This window comes from Lepisma saccharinum, chromosome 9 (assembly GCF_977018435.1).
Source record: "Lepisma saccharinum chromosome 9, izLepSacc3.1, whole genome shotgun sequence".
NCBI classification, from domain to species: Eukaryota; Metazoa; Arthropoda; class Insecta; order Zygentoma; family Lepismatidae; genus Lepisma; species Lepisma saccharinum.
The window spans coordinates 72,846,705-72,858,800 of record NC_139237.1 but is presented as its reverse complement, the minus strand read 5'-3'; the positions used below and the strand labels follow the sequence as shown (position 1 = coordinate 72,858,800).

The following is a 12,096-nucleotide window of genomic DNA, read 5'->3' as shown; positions in this document are numbered from 1 at the left end:
AGTAGGGGGGAACTGTCCCCTTTCGCCGCCACTGTCTGCAGGTATCAGTGACGTCAGACATTTTTTTGTTTTGTTTAAAGCTTTGATAAACATCATATACTTGGAGGGAGGGAAATCGACAGAAAACATGTTTCAAACACGCCAGTCATTGAATTATTTCGCCACCTAACCTAGTAAATACCTTTGTGATATAAAAATCCTGTAAAACCTTTAAAAATATATAAAAACATTTAAAAAAGGCTCGATTTAGGCACATAAACCTAAAATAGGTTCTAACAAGCAAAATAGGTTATTTTAGGCACTATAAAAGTTCGTCAGTTGCTGCGTTTTTTTAATGAAAAACTGACATAACTTGTTACGGAGTATTTCTTATTTACCTGCAAAGGAAAAAAATAGGTTAAAAACCTAAAATCCGACGTCTAGTAATAACAAATAATCTTCTGAATCCCATTTACAAACACAGCGCGTACTTATGGAAAACTAAATATTTGATGACTCACATAAATTCACACGTTACATTAGAAGTTTTTATTAGAAGTGATATGAATTTGAATGTAGCATTAATAAATGACAAACCCTTATCTCTAATTCAGTATGTATTATTAGTAGAGCCCGGAAGTTCAGGCATTTATTTTCGTTAAAATAGGCAGGCAAAAAGGCATTTATAATGTGGAAAATAGGCACTAAAAATGAAAAAAGGCAATATAAACCGAAAAAAAGGCACATTTGGAAGTCGCTTACTTTCATCTATAATTTCTTGCAAAATGTTAAAATGTACATTGGGAAGAGCATTTCAATTTTCACCAAATTCACGCACGTAACCATGTAACGTACCACTTAATGGTACACTAAATTTCGGCATAATGATAACTACCCTATCCTTTCCCTTCAAAGTGCAGAACTAAACTAAAGATAGAGAACTTGATTTTGGAATTTATATAAAGGCCCTTGGGCATTAGTGCTGTTTCTTGTCAATAACGTCCTGACACGGACGCTGGAAGATGACGTAATTGTGCAGATGTTCTGCAACAGGTTTTCAGCAGTCAATCCTGCACAAGGAAATCTTAACCGAAAGGCAATATCCTAACTCAGCATGAAATACTTTTTTCTCACACTTTTCTCCTTCAGCAATGTTGAAACATGCGTGAGTTCAATATTACTTAAATAAGGCGAAAATTATTCACATAATAAACGGAAGAAAAATAAATGCCAACAAAGTTTTTTGGGAGAAAAATAATATATACTTACACTTTTTTTAAAAAAATGGTCCAATTTCATTGAAAAAGGCAAAAAAGGCATTATAATTAAAAATAGGCAGTGGGGTCCCAAATAGGCAAAATGGGCAAAATGAAAAGGCTTCTAAAACATTTGAAACAACATAAAAAACGTATATCCGGAAAAATTTTATCAATATATGCAGTAGATAAAAAGAGGCATTTTGCCAAACTTCCGGGCTCTAATTATTAGTTTTGAAAATATAAAAGGTTAATGCCTTATCCATCCTTTACAAACCAGACCAAACGCAGTTTAAGGTGCGAGAATACGTTATATTTTGTGTTTGAAACAATCATGTGCTTCACTTTCATACGTATTTTTTTAAGTATTTTTTTCTATAGAGCATAGGATGTCGTTTTTAAATAGCTTTTGGAGGGTTTATACATATTTGTAAATTACAATTAGTAGCAAAGTCATTTCATGTTAAATATATTGTTACCTTTTTTGTTTTAACTGAGAGGTTTAGCGCAACGATGTCAAACCCATGGTCTTATCCAGCGGGGAGCCAGGGGAACACGTGCCCCCCTAGAAGAAAGTGGTGAAAAATTTCATTGTCTGTTCATTGTGTTTCTTTTGCATGGAAGGTAAAATAAATGTTATTCCCTTTTCAAATAAAGCATTGTCCTCTCTAGGATAGTATTGTTTGTTCCCCTGTAAAACGGTCCGGGTACGACCATGGCCTAATCAACCACCCCCTCTTTTTAAAGAAATAGTGAAGAATACTAAAATCAGGTCAAAGTTGTTGTCACAGACGCAATTTATATAACGTTCGCACTTTAACAAGTATTGTGGAGTAACGTGACATGTTATTTTACTAATTTTCTAGATTTTTTATGACTGAATCGTAAAGTCTTTTGTTTACATTGCAGGCAACAAGTAAAAACGTTAGGCCACTATCATGATGAAACTCTCAACTTCAACATTTTTTAAAAATAATATTTTCATGGGTTTAGGATCTGTAGAAAGAAGAGAAAGAGTCCAATAGTCCAAAATTGTGTTCATAGTGGTTGACTTTAATTTCCATGAATGCAAAGTTTCAGTCTTTAGCCTTTGTAAATGCGGATACGTTACTACTACTATACGTTTAGCTTTGCTATTTGAAACTTGTCCAATATTTCGCTTTCCTGCTTCAACTGAACATGTGTCGGGAAATGATCTCGAGAAAATCGCATCTACCAGTGCTTCCAACAAATCAGCTGAGTGCCCGCTGGTTCCACAGAGGTATTTATAGCCAGCCACACGGACTCGTACAGAGACTCTGGACGATAAAGAAGGAAGAAGACAAATGTAACATAGTTCATCTTTCTATCCAAGGTAAAAAGCATTAAAAAAAGACGACCAAGTAATTACAAAGGTCTATTTTCCTGCCAAGTATGTTAGCCAATCAAAAATTCCAAGGGAAGTTTTGCTACCGAGCTACCTAAGCAAAGACGGTACCACCGAATAGGCGTTGAAGGCAAGTTTGGCACCCTGCCCGTCACTCGGCCAGCGATGGGGAAGTTGGTTCCTGATTTTTAGCAATAGGCGTCGCCACTGGCACAGGTTATTTAAGCACACTGTGTTAGGTAATGGTGCCCCATTTCGTCCAGCAGCGCAGGCGTTGCATTTTAGTTAACTTTCGTGTTATGTGCAGGGGGACAAGTCAATAAACAGGGGGCATACGAACAATAAAAAAAGTTCCGCTTACATTTCGTAAAAAAAACAGTAACAACTAGTGTGCTTTTTGAGTGCAAGTTGGTAAGTGCATATGTAAGAGTTTTTAATAGTTTGTCTTAGTGTGGTGATAGTGTATAGCCCATATGTGGTGTGTGAAAGTTTTACGCTACGTTTTGAAGATACCGGACCAAGCTTTTGCGGCGGTACGAAGACTTCCTTGGAAAAAAAAAGTGGTTCAGTGTCTCTTCTCAGGATTTTTATGCATTTACTAACAAGCCCAGTGCCCGTTCACAGATCCCAAGTTAATTTACCCGTGATTGCTTATTCCCGAGTGGTGACATGCGTAGGATGTTACAAAGATTCGAGCGAAACGGAATCCAACAGTTCGTGAGTGACACGGTAGTGAAACAAACGCGCAGCGGTAACAGTGAGCTGCATTACGAAGGAAACGCAAGTAAAGGCAAATTGAACACCTGCTGTGAACCCATTGCAGTGAGACAAGTCCTGCTATTGCACTGGACAACTCTCACTGTCATTTAGTGACTCGCTCCTGCTGATTACAAACAATCAGCTAACAACAACAAGCCGGAAGTGATCGAAGCGCTTGTTTTGCTGCAAAATTCCCAGCGAGTTTTGTTATCTTCATGATGAAAATGCTTCTCTTTATAATGTAATCCGAAGCTTGTTTCTTGTACAAACCACCTACTTTAGTGGTTCGTACCAAGTGCCATAAAATCCGTGATTACCTTCCGTTGCCAAGATATTAACCTCTGTATATTCTTTTCCATAGTTCACATGGAAAACATACGGCAATACCGTTAAAACCTGAATATCGGATTTTAACAGTGGGGTCTAGTTAATCAAGTTAACGTGTAAGACATGTGGCTACTATTGCCACAAATTCGAATTATACTCGGATTTCAACAATGCTATCTTGTTAACTATAACCATATCGAAAATATGTGGATGCTATTGTTAAAATCTCGAATTATTACCGGATCTCAACAATGGTATCTTGTTAACTATAATCATATCGAAAATATGTGGATGCTATTGTTAAAATCTCGAATTATTACCGGATTTCAACAATGGTATCTTGTTAACTGTGATCATATTGAAAATATGTGGATACTATTGTTAAAATCTCGAATTATTAACCGGGTTTTAACAATGGTCCGTCGCTGAACAAAGTTGAGTAGTTGAATTCGTTTTGGGCAGATGTACTTGAATTATTCAACTGCTTTTCCCGCTTGAAATGTCAGTGAAAAAGTGAATAGAAATGCTTTGTGTTCAGGATTTGAACACTGTTCATCATGTGAAAACTATCTAAAACTAGTTTAATCACAAGGGTACCTTTTAAACTTATTTCTAGTAGTTCCTACTATACTACTAGGTACTCTTTTGTCGGCTTCGGCTTGGTCATCGAGATCATTAAGTGTTCAATTTTCGGACTTACAGCCGAAGTTCCCTGGGTCAAATCCTGGCTTGGGAATGAATATTATCCGCGTACTTTTAGCGTGCAAAATTTAGCCTCTGTTCTTGTTGGTTGAGTAATGTTGAAGTGCAATGCTATCTTGATACAAATGCCACTATTGGTCATCAGGTGTGCATTATATGGTAGCTGCCTACTCTATATTGTTCCGAGGCAGGGGTCCATCTTAATATGGGGTCGAAAACGGAGGAATAAAGGGACGGAGTGAACATGAGATATGAGAGATTTCAATTTTTTACTCCTTCGCAAATTATATTTGATTTTAATTTTCGTGTATTCCAAAATAAAGAGACCCTTTCGCATTTTGCTTTTAAATTACCGTGCTCGGGTTATTAATGTCTTGTTTTCTATGTTCTAAGCTTGGGTTCAAATTACATTGAAAATGAAGTGCGGGTGGTAATTTGCAACATTTTTTATTGGTTTCTTAAACCATATTAGGACTCTCGGTAGCTGGATGGGTTAGCCCCCTCGCTTTTTGGTGCGAGCCGTCCTTAGTATCGCTAGGCCATTTGGGGAACTACTTGAAAAGAAGTGGCGGGTTTCGGTCTAAAAAGCGAGATAACGGCGGTGATGGGTTCTATGCTCTGACCAAACATCACCCAATGAAAAGCCGTTTGCATACCCCAGCACTCGAAGCACTGTTCCGCCACAGAATTTAATTTTTCTACTATTATTAGTGATAGTCTATTGTACTTGAAAACGGTTTCTGTATATCAACTGAGCCGCTGGACTACGATTAAAACGTATAACTTTTTTGAGTGAGCTACACCCAAATCAATTTGTAGCGGCAGTATGAACCACGTATTACTACTCCCTTTCCAAGGCTTGCAACACCGTTGATTTGTATTACGGAGAGCATCTACATCTTGTAGGAAAATATCATGGGGGAATGACTATACTAGCGTTACCGAAATATGGCAGCAGGGCAACGTTCACTATACAGTGTTGCATAGCCAGAGCTTTAACTCTTCATCCAAGGAGAAACGGACTCTTGTTTTCCCTGATCTTTCCAATAAATATTAATACTATTTTATATAATATATATTATAAATGTGGGTTGCAAGACGAGAACCTAGTTTGACAAACTCTCCGAATGTGTCGGGCGACTATGTGGCAACAGCGCAAATTTTGCAAAACGCCTAATTTATTGTTCCCGAGTGTAGTCAAAGAAACCTTACCATTTTAGCCAGCGGCTGGTCCAGGAAGATACTTGGGACTTTATGGGGTACCTCTACTTGCCGGAAACAATCAAATTTCAGAATTTATTCCAACAATGATAGTGTTCCACCCACCTTCACTCACTCCCTCTTTTCTCTCCTAGTTTTTTCCTTCTATCTTTCCATCTCCTGTTGTTTCTGTTGACTTTCTCCCTCTGTATTCCTTTCTTCCTTGCTTCATTCTCTTGATCTTCTGACATAATACTTTTGACCTCTCTTACTCTTAAAAAAATGTTCTTTGCTTTTGAGCAATATTCGATTGATCGATTTGGTGTTTTAAGTCCACTTTATGCACAGTAAGGCTAATCTGGACTAGAACTACAGTTTAAAGTAGGATCCGAACCACTATGTGCCTCCACCGGGTATCGAACCCGGGACCACTTGATTACAAGGCGACGACGCTACCACTGCGCCATCGGGAAGGCCCTTTGAGCATTACTATAAATTCAAGGGTTTAGCAATTAAAGGGGCGTCGCTCCCATCGCTCCTCCCATGCATCCGCACGTAATTTACAATCCAATTTGTTGATTCAGATCCAATAGTGAGGAGGTACAAACTTTGAAATGTAGTTACACAGTTTTAAATTTTATCTCACTCACATTATTTATAATTCCAGCCTTTATAGGCGAATTTCAGTAGCTATATCTTCATTCAGTCGTATAAGAGAACTGCAATATTACCACGATCGGACACCACTTCAGTAACCAAGCGCGTTGAGTGTTTCATCTAACCATAATCATGGTTAACCTAAAAGATGTGGAAGTACAGCATTACATAATCAAATCATATATTGATTGTGAGTCTTCAGGATCTAATAACGAGTAAAGACATTTCTTGCTAAGAAAGACTTTCTGTAGTTAGGTTATATACAATTGACCCTGTTAATGCTTGAACCACTGACTAAGAAAGACGAAGTAAATTAATTTGCACATTGATGCACTAACATATAGCATAACATCATAGCAACTATTTTATTGACAAAGGAAAAAGGAATCGACCACGTTCACGAGGTATACACTTTGAAAGAATGTACCATGACCAAAAAAATGTATTGTAAGTCTTCTTTCAAAAGTCTTTGGTAAAGCAATAATTTTGGATTGCATCCATGAAGGTAGAGAAAACAAGTTACAATGTCTTACGTAAAGGAAGGACATAGAAGAAGGAAAAAAAGAAGATTATTTTGCTAACTTTAAATCTGGACGAGCGCCAGTTCAGCTGATGCCATATTTACTCTCAGAAGCCTGTGATGAAAATCACCAAAGCGTAATGGTTGTCTATAGGGCTGGGGGAAGAAAATTGCGTTGCCAAAAATATAGGACAGCCCTTGGATATGCTTTGTCCCTTCTTAGCACGGCATGTTCACGTGTTCGAACCATCCCTCTGACTCTTGGACCAAGTAATTCTTTGTACAATTTTCCCTTCAGGCTCTCCAAAATACAGTAAGTTCATCCGAAATGAACGTTCTGCATTTTTGTATTATCTTTCCAAAGTTTGCTGTTTAACGAGTTTGCATATTTAATTTTCACAATTCCTTAAATTAATGCATGGATATTCCAATTTAGTAATTATAACAATTTGATTCTTTTTGTTATTTAGCGTCGCTTTTCTTCCACTTTGGTTAATTGCAACGATGAAGATGTGTGACGATATGATGAAATTGATGAGAAGACACTAACCACTCCGCCACGGAGGTCGGCTCAACGGTTTGTATGGAGACTGCTAAAAATGTTAGCATCGCCAGTTCTTCATCTTCTCAACTACTATTACCGTATTCTGTGATTTTTTTGGTTATGTCCTAACATGTTATATACTCATATTTTCTTAAATTTTCATTTCGTTTATTTTACTTCACATTTTTGCCACTTTTGGCTAATCGCGAAAATGAGGAGTGATGATGTGAAATTGATGACGGGAAACTCACAAAGAACACTCATGTCCAGGCCGGGATTCGAACCCTGGACCATTGGCGTCGTAGCGCGCTTTGTTAACCACTCCGCAACGGAGGCTGGCTTATATAACCATCTTTTGATGTTATCGTAATGATTATGATTCGAAAGTATTGTAAATAACGGTGTTGTAGGTTTTCTTTTTTTAAAAGAAAGAATGATGATATTTACACATAAGGGACGATGCTTATGTTCGTGATTTATTTTAGTGTGTATATATTGTTTACTCTTAAAGAGCAAACAAATATTTTGTAGAATTTAAATCTAAGTTTTGTAGCAGTATGAGACATTCATAGCGTTCGATGACTGCCACGCTATTCGAAAAAGAGTTCAAATGGACATTGATGCTCCTTTGTGTACGATCCTTTATCAATTTCATCTAATAATCATCCTAATTGTCTCGATTAGCCTTAAAGGGCATAAAACTGACGTAAAAATAAGAAATGTACAAATTTATGTTCTGAAAATTCCATCGACACAATAGACACATAGATCAGTAATAAGGTTCCAATTAGCAATGAATGAAATTCCTGCAGATACGCATTTGATAATCTGGTTAGAACAGAGAACGCAACTACTCTTTCCAAATCTGTGATCAATGGCTGATAATTAAAATCTATAGTACTGTGTAGAGATTATGGCTCGCGTAAATTTCGAGTCTTGGTTTCTTCACATTTATTGCTCCTTGATATCCCTTATCGGTGCCATTGGGAGAATATATCACGTAATTTGTGTGCAAAAAATGCTTGCATTAGCTGGAAGAAATTGTTTTATTAGGGTAAAGGTTGATATTATCGTGATATGGGTAATATCGTGATAGTTTTTGTATTTTCTTCTCCTGGTCAACACGTGTGTTTCTGCCTGGCGCCATTTTGCTCACTTACTGGCAGGACCTTTACGAAACACGTACGAACGACAGGCAGTTTCTCTCACGCGTGGTATTTCCTAATACGTCAATACAAAACTATCACGATATTAACCTATATCACGATAATACCAACCTTTACCCTATATGTTTGAAATATTGGATTTTTTTAAACATCTTCACCATGGCTTGCACCCGTCTACGAGGTTAAGATCTTCCATATTACTAGAATAAGTATTTTGTGTTTTTGTTGTTTATCCGCTCTTTTGCCACGTTTGGTTAATCGCGACGGTGAGAATGTGTGGTGGTTAGATGCTCGGGCCAGAACGCCAAACCAGGAACTTCAGTGGCGAGATCGAATAGTATTACTTGAAGTAAACAGTTTAACGTTCTTCCATGGCGTATAAAAGACATCAACATGAATTAATTCTAATAGCGATTCCTTTGATGATTCAAGTAGGCAATTTCCCGAGCACTTGAAAGATGTAATGTGTGGACGTTCTCAGTACAGATCCAAAGTTGTCATTTAGATTTTTTTTCCATCTTTCCATGTTGCAACATAAATGCATGACATATACTTTTTCACTCGGAAATCGGGAATATCTTTAGTATTTCTGTATTTATATTGAATTTTAGTCATTGTACAGTCACGGACACTTCTGGATTGTAATTATTAAATTAAAAGTAAATGGGTTTGTTACAACCCAGGACTATCCGTGACTGTACGTTGTTTTTCTGCTACTGTTGGCTAATCTCGACAATGAGGATGGGGTGTGATTATTAAATGAAAGTTGGTTGGTTGATTTGATATTTTAAGTCCACTTAACTTGAACCTATGAACTTTGTTGTCGGGATCGAAGATCGACCACTTAACGCGCACTTTTTTTTAAAGGAAAATCCCCAAACGGCAGTTTCCCCTATCATTCCGTTTTTCATTTTCTTACATCAATTTGGCTTAAGTATCTACCATTTCATTCATGACAGAAAACACGAACATCCCTTAACCAGGATTCGAACGCTAGACCCTTGGCGTAGGCAGACCAGGATTTCTCAATAGGCCTCATAGGCCCGGGCCTAGAGCGGAACTTTGGTAGGGGCGGCACGATTATTTGTTTTAAATTTATAAGGAATACCTAATTCTCGGATTGCCTCTTTTTTTCTTCGGACACACGAATGGAATGACTTAATGTAGTTGTATTGTAAATATAAGTTAACGAAGAATATTTCTTAAGAGAGAAAGGCTAGCAGGGCTCGGAACTAGTTTACTAATTTGTTGTTTTAATTACCGACGTTGTTGTTTCGAATGTACAGTATTGTGCTAAGCCGGGTCGGCGATTGCGGCAAGAACGTGGAGCCTACCGTTTGCTTTTGAAAGACAACACCAGCTTGGCTGCGTTCCAGGAACGCCGTTACTTGTTACTGCCGGCATTGGCCGCATATCGAAAGCATGTGTTTGGCGTTGAATTGTTGAGAATTAAACTGTCGGCGCAAGCATTATTAAAGGGTTTTCGCATTGTACTATTCTACTGTTAGTTGCTCGAGAATATTATTCAAGAAGTAGGTGGTGTGTCGCGTCTCGCGTGTGTCAGTGTCCGACGTGCGTTTGTTGGGGTAAGTTTAAAACGTCATTACGCTCATTATGAGTGATCAAAGAGTAAGACCCAGTGGGTCGCAATACAAAAATAGAAATGCGGAGAAAGATGAAAGCATTTCTGAAGAAGGTTCCGAAAATCAGTTATTTTTTATACAGAAATGTAATCAGGAAAAAGTCAGGAAAGTGCTGTTGATGAGGCCAGTGTGTGTTCTGTCCTATGACTTAAATGAAGTAAAAATAAAAGTTTTCTCTGAAAAACAAGGTAAATGTTAAAATGTAATTTATATTAATTAATGTCATATCGTTTTGTTACATTTTTTGTATGTAACTATCATTTAATTAATACTGCATTCCGTTAATAGTAATACAGAAAATAATGATTGTTTTTCATTCTTGATAAACGATATGGGGGGGGGGGGCGGCAAAGAGGTAAATCCGGCCCTGGGCGTAGGAGAGCGCTGTGCTAACCAGTCCACCACGGAGGTAGATTCGCTCGGCCATCGAGTCGGCCGGATAATATTCAGTTGATACGGACAGTGTGTGTAACAATTAAAAGCACAAGTCATCCTGTGGTGGGTTAAGAGCACATGACAAAACTTGGAAAGTCCTTTCTCAAGGGAAATTGATCGAAAAGGATGAGTATGTGTGCATGATGACAGAATGCATAATTTAAGAGGGAAAATGATGAACTCAATGACATCACCTTGATGAGTGGTCCTGTTTACTTACTTCGAAGTCAGAGGTCCCGGGTTCAAACCCTGTGTAAAACGTGGATGTATTAATTCGTTTCTACCATCATACATTTCATCTGTTCATGATCATCGTCGCGATTAACCCAAGGGATAGAAAAACAATAGAAAGACATCAGACTGCTGGCGCCTCTGCTGACGAAATACTGTTTTCATAACGTACTATATATTTCGGTATGTTATCCGACATAAAAATGATATGTTAATATTTGACGCGTGGTTACATGTGTACAGGATAGCGAAACCTTATCAAGAGAAGTTGTTGACCTTTATGTCCTCTGTAAAAATTTGTGACTATTGTACGCAGACACTCTGTATGCAATCCCCTCCAAACACACGCGCAATAGCTGAGTGAAATTTAGCATCAACCCTAAATATTTGGACCAGTGAAAGAAATATCCCGACCGAAGTTAAAAGTTCCAGCGTGTATAATTTACCTGAAGGAATCGCACAAAATCCACGAACAAACCGTAGTCAAGGCCAGCAGATCACACTCGAGTACATTTCTCATACTTGTAGGTGTTCAAAGTGTACGTTACGTCAAGCTGCTGATAAAATTAGTAACCATGAGTGCAGTGATTGCTCTGTTACAATGAAAAATGAATAATCGTTTTTGTTGTTTTTATTTTTTATCCATTCACGTAAGCTGTATCTTGTATCAGCATGATTGACTTTAATGACTACTGATTGGATGATATGAGACATAGTTTCACCTCTTATCTGTAATACGTGCATGATTATTTTGAAGTGTAGACGTAACAGGTACAGCAATTAAGGCAATGATAATGACGTAATTTCAGCACGATACTGCCGAAGGTCATGAAACCTACTAAATTAGTTTTGTCATATTTATTGGAAATGAAGAGTTCCATCTTTCCTGCTCTGTAAAAGTGGTAGATTATCGTGTCGCAATTCACTTCTTTGCACAGCATTTTTGTCCAAAGTGAATTGATTGAGTTGGTGTTTTAAGTACACTTTATGCACTATAAGGCTAATCGGAACTGGACCTACAGTTTAAAGTGGGATCCATTGTCCAAAGTGAAGTTCAACCGACACTGATCGATAGTTTTAAGCAGTATTTTTGCTGCTTCGTGTAATTAGTGTTTAATGCATATTAGTGAAAGGGTAAACTTTTCTAATGATTTTGCAGAACATCAGAATGGGTCAATCAAATTTGCGCTGTATATATTACACTGTTCTACTTAATTCGTTGACTGTACTGTGTAGTTTATACAGCACAATTGTGCGTAGCTTAATAATTATTTGTAATATTCTACTCTCATATTTATTAATCAAGTTACT

The 12,096-nt window shown here is 37.6% G+C and overlaps 1 protein-coding gene across 4 annotated transcripts in view; it reads left to right on the top strand.

Moving 5' to 3' along the window:
* The first annotated feature begins 2,836 nt into the window (after window positions 1-2,836).
* SERCA (ATPase sarcoplasmic/endoplasmic reticulum Ca2+ transporting SERCA) overlaps window positions 2,837-12,096 on the top strand; it is a 125,174-nt gene continuing 115,914 nt past the window's right edge. For all 4 annotated transcript variants that reach the window (XR_014442130.1, XR_014442129.1, XM_083128395.1 and 1 more), the window contains exon 1: window positions 2,837-3,012. The gene's annotated coding sequence lies outside the window, so the exon portion shown is untranslated. The remainder of the gene's footprint in view (window positions 3,013-12,096) is intronic.